General features: G+C 41.1%; 1 non-coding gene across 1 annotated transcript; it reads right to left on the bottom strand.

The window, feature by feature from the left end:
• Nucleotides 1-465: 465 nt before the first annotated feature.
• On the bottom strand, nt 466-573 carry LOC112738806 (small nucleolar RNA R71). Its single transcript, XR_003169759.1, has one exon. It is a non-coding gene; the product is annotated as a small nucleolar RNA R71 (small nucleolar RNA).
• Between the last annotated feature and the right edge of the window lie 4,721 nt (nt 574-5,294).

Raw genomic sequence — 5,294 nt, 5'->3', positions numbered from 1 at the left:
AAACTAAGAGAAGCTAAAATATAACAATCCAGAGATAACCTTTCAGAAATTTTTGAACAGGAAGAGGAGATGGCAGCCAAAAATAATAATAATGTAAGGAAGATGCTTGGTGACTTTACTGCACCTAATTCCAATTTACATGGAAGAAGCATCTCCATTCCTGCCATTGGAGCAAACAACTTTGAGCTGAAACCTCAATTAGTTTCTCTGATGCAGCAGAACTGCAAGTTTCATGGACTTCCATCTGAAGATCCTTTTCAGTTCTTAACTAAATTCTTGCAGATATGTGATACTGTTAAGACTAATGGAGTAGATCCTGAAGTCTACAGGCTCATGCTTTTCCCTTTTGCTGTAAGAGATAGAGCTAGATTATGGTTGGATTCTCAACCCAAAGACAGCCTGAACTCTTGGGATAAGCTGGTCACGGCTCTCTTAGCCAAGTACTTTCCTCCTCAAAAGTTGAGCAAGCTTAGAGCTGATGTTCAAACCTTCAGACAGAAAGAAGGTGAATCCCTCTATGAAGCTTGGGAAAGATACAAACAGTTGACCAAAAAGTGTCCTTCTGACATGCTTTCAGAATGGACCATCCTGGATATATTCTATGATGGTTTATCTGAGCTATCAAAGATGTCACTGGACACTTCTGCAGGTGGATCCATTCACCTAAAGAAAACGCCTGCAGAAGCTCAAGAACTCATTGACATGGTCGCTAATAACCAGTTCATGTACACTTCTGAAAGGAATCCTGTGAGTAATGGGACGCCTATGAAGAAGGGAGTTCTTGAAGTTGATACTCTGAATGCGATATTGGCTCAGAATAAAATATTGACTCAACAAGTCAATATGATCTCTCAGAGTCTGCATGGAATGCAAACTGCATCCAACAGTACTCAAGAGGCTTCTTATGCAGAAGAAGCTTATGATTCTGAGAACCCTGCAATAGCAGAGGTAAATTACTTAGGTGAACCTTATGGAAACACCTATAACTCATCATGGAGAAATCATCCAAATTTCTCATGGAAGGATCAAAAGCCTCAACAAGGCTTTAATAATGGTGGAAGAAACAGGTTTAGCAATAGCAAGCCTTTTCCATCATCCACTCAGCAACAGACAGAGAACTCTGAACAAAATACTTCTAATTTAGCAAATTTAGTCTCTGATCTATCTAAGGCAACTGTGAGTTTCATGAATGAAACAAGGTCTTCCATTAGAAATTTGGAAGCACAAGTGGGCCAGCTGAGTAAAAGGATCACTGAAATCCCTCCTAGTACTCTCCCAAGCAATACAGAAGAGAATCCAAAAGGAGAGTGCAAGGCCATTGACATAAGCACCATGGCCGAACCTGTGAGGAGAGGAGAGGACGTGAATCCCAAGGAGGAAGACCTCCTGGGACGTCCAGTGATCAATAAGGAGCTTCCCTCTGAGGAACCAAAGGACTCTGAGGCTCATCTAGAGACCATAGGGATTCCATTGAACCTCCTTATGCCCTTCATGAGCTCTGATGAGTATTCCTCTTCTGAAGAGAATGAGGATGTTACTGAAGAGCAAACTGCCAAGTTTCTTGGTGCAATCATGAAGCTGAATGCCAAATTATTTGGCATTGATACTTGGGAAGTTGAACCTCCCTTGTTCATCAATGAACTAAGTGATCTGGATCAACTGACATTGCCTCAGAAGAGACAGGATCCTGGAAAGTTCATAATACCCTGTACCATAGGTACCATGATCTTTAAGGCTCTGTGTGACCTTGGTTCAGGAATAAACCTCATGCCCCTCTCTGTAATAGAGAAACTGGGAATCTATGGGGTGCAAGCTGCTAAAATCTCGTTAGAGATGGCAGACAATTCAAGAAAACAGGCATATGGACAAGTAGAGGACGTATTAGTAAAGGTTGAAGGCCTTTACATCCCTACTGATTTCATAGTCTTGGATACTGGAAAGGAAGAGGATGAATCCATCATCCTAGGAAGACCTTTCCTGGCCACAGCAAGAGCTGTGATTGATGTTGACAGAGGTGAAATAGTCCTTCAATGGAATGAGGATTCCCTTGTGTTTAAAACTCAAGGATCTCCCTCTGCAACCATGGAGAGGAAGCATGAAAAGCTTCTCTCAAAGCAGAGTCAACCCAAGCCCCCACAGTCAAACTCTAAGTTTGGTGTTGGGAGGCCACAACCAAACTCTAAGTTTGGTGTTGGAGAGTTTCAACAATGCTCTGAACATCTGTAAGGCTCCATGAGAGCCCATTGTCAAGCTATTGACATTAAAGAAGCGCTTGTTGGGAGGCAACCCAATGTTTATTTATCTAATTTTTATTTTCATTATTTTTCATGTCTTTATAGGTTCATGATCATGTGGAGTCACAAAATAAATAGAAAAATTGAAAACAGAATCAAAAACAGCAGAAGAAAAATCACACCCTGGAGGAGCATCTGTCTGGCGTTCAACGCTAGAACAGAGCATGGTTCTGGCGCTGAACGCCCAAAATGGGCAGCATCCTGGTGCTGAACGCCCAGAACAAGCATGGTTCTGGCGTTCAACGCCAGAAATGGCAACAAATGGGCGTTGAACGCCCAAAATGGGCACCAACCTGGCGCTGGACGCCCAGAGTTGTGTGCAAGGGCATTTTGCATGCCTAAATTGGTGCAGGGATGTAAATGCCTTGACACCTCAAGATCTGTGGACCTCACAGGATCGCCTCAGGATCTGTGGACCCCATAGGATCCCCACCTACTTCCACTCACTTCTTCTCACCCTCTCTCTCTCCATTCATGGTCATCCCTTCTGTTTTCCATTTACCACTCACATCCATACACCCACCTATCTTCAAAATTCAACATCTCTTTCCCACCCAATCCTACCCATATGGCCGAATATACATATCCCTCCATCTCCTCCATATCTTCTTCTTCTTCTTCTATTCTTTCTTCTTTTGCTCGAGGGCGAGCAACATTCTAAGTTTGGTGTGGTAAAATCATAGCTTTTTTGTTTTTCCATAACCATTAATGGCACCTAAGGCCAGAGAAACCTCAAGAAAGAGGAAAGAGAAGACAATTGCTTCCACCTCTGAGTCATGGGAGATGGAAAGATTCATCTCAAGGGACTATAGCTCAGTGGTAGAACATGTGGCTGCAAATCAAGAGATCCCTGAGATACCTCAGGGGATGCACTTCCCTCAACATAAATATTAGGAGCAAATCAACACCTCCCTAGGAGAATTAAGTCCCTACATGGGACAACTAAGGGTGGAACATCAAGAGCACTCCATCATCCTTCATGAAATAAGAGAAGATCAAAAAGCAATGAGGGAGGAGCAACAAAGACAAGGAAGAGACATAGAAGAGCTCAATGACATCATTGGTTCCTCAAGAAGGAAACGCCACCATCACTAAGGTGGATTCATTCCTTGCTCTTATTTCTTCTGTTTTTCGTTTTCTATGTTATGTGCTTATCTATGTTTGTGTCTTCATTACATGATCATTAGTAGTAAGTAACTTTGTCTTAAAGTTATGAATGTCCTATGAATCCATCACCTCTCATAAATGAAAAATGTTTTATTTCAAAAGAACAAGAAGTACATGAGTTTCGAATTTATCCTTGAACTTAGTTTAATTATATTGATGTGGTGACAATGCTTCTTGTTTTCTGAATGTATGCTTGAATAGTGCATATGTCTTTTGAAGTTGTTGTTTAAGAATGTTAAATATGTTGGCTCTTGAAAGAATGATGACTAGGAGACATGTTATTTGATAATCTGAAAAATCATAAAAATGATTCTTGAAGCAAGAAAAAGCAGCAAAGAACAAAGCTTGCAGAAAAAAAAATAGGCAAAAAAAAAAAATAATAGAAAGAAAAGCAAGCAGAAAAAGCCAAAAGCTCTTAAATCCAAGAGGCAAGAGCAAAAAGCCAATAACCCATAAAACCAAAAGGCAAGGGCAATAAAAAGGATCCCAAGGCTTTGAGCATCAGTGGATAGGAGGGCCTAAAAGGAATAAAATCCTGGTCTAAGCGGCTAAACCAAGCTGTCCCTAACCATGTGCTTGTGGCGTGAAGGTGTCAAGTGAAAACTTGAGACTGAGCGGTTAAAGTCAAGGTCCAAAGAAAAAAAAGAGTGTGCTTAAGAACCTTGTACACCTCTAATTGGGGACTTTAGCAAAGCTGAGTCACAATCTGAAAAGGTTCACCTAATTTTGTGTCTGTGGCATTTATGTATCCGGTGGTAATACTAGAAAACAAAGTGCTTAGGGCCACGGCCAAGACTCACAAAGAAGCTGTGTTCAAGAATCATCATACTGAACTAGGAGAATCAATAACACTATCTGAACCCTGAGTTCCTATAGATGCCAATCATTCTGAATCTCAATGGATAGAGTGAGATGCCAAAACTATTCAGGAGGCAAAAAGCTATAAGTCCCGCTCATATGATTGAAGCTATGTTTTATTGATAGTTTGGAATTTATAGTATATTCTCTTCTTTTTATCCTAATTGATTTTCAGTTGCTTGGGGACAAGCAACAATTTAAGTTTGGTGTTGTGATGAGCGGATAATTTATACGCTTTTTGACATTGTTTTTAGTATGTTTTTTGTAGGATCTAGTTACTTTTAGGGATGTTTTCATTAGTTTTTATGTTAAATTCACATTTCTGGACTTTACTATGAGTTTGTGTGTTTTTCTATGATTTCAGGTATTTTTTGGCTGAAATTGAGGGACTTGAGCAGAAATCAGATTCAGAGGTTGAAGAAGGACTGCTGATGCTGTTGGATTCTGACCTCCCTGCACTCAAAGTGGATTTTCTGGAGCTACAGAACTCGAAATGGCGCGCTCCCAATTGCGTTGGAAAGTAGACATCCAGGGCTTTCCAGAAATATATAATAGTCCATACTTTGGCCAAGAATAGGCGACGTAAACTGACGTTCAACGCCAGCTTTCTGCCCAAATCTGGCGTCCAGCGCCAGAAAAGGAGCCAAAACCAGAGTTGAACGCCCAAACTGGCACAAAAGCTGGCGTTCAACTCCAAGAAGGACCTCTACACGTGCAACACTCAAGCTCAGCCCAAGCACACACCAAGTGGGCCCCGGAAGTGGATTTATGCATCAATTACTTACTCATGTAAACCCTAGAAGCTAGTTTATTATAAATAGGATATTTTACTAATCTTTGGACGCCTAGTTCTTAGATCAGAGGGGCTGGCCATTTGGCCATGCCTGGACCTTTCACTTATGTAGTTTTAACGGTAGATTTTCTACACTCCATAGATTAAGGTGTGGAGCTCTGCTGTTCCTCAAAGATTAATGC

The sequence above is a fragment of the Arachis hypogaea genome, chromosome 13, assembly GCF_003086295.3.
Source record: "Arachis hypogaea cultivar Tifrunner chromosome 13, arahy.Tifrunner.gnm2.J5K5, whole genome shotgun sequence".
NCBI classification, from domain to species: domain Eukaryota; kingdom Viridiplantae; phylum Streptophyta; class Magnoliopsida; order Fabales; family Fabaceae; genus Arachis; species Arachis hypogaea.
This window is presented reverse-complemented; position numbering and strand designations above follow the sequence as displayed.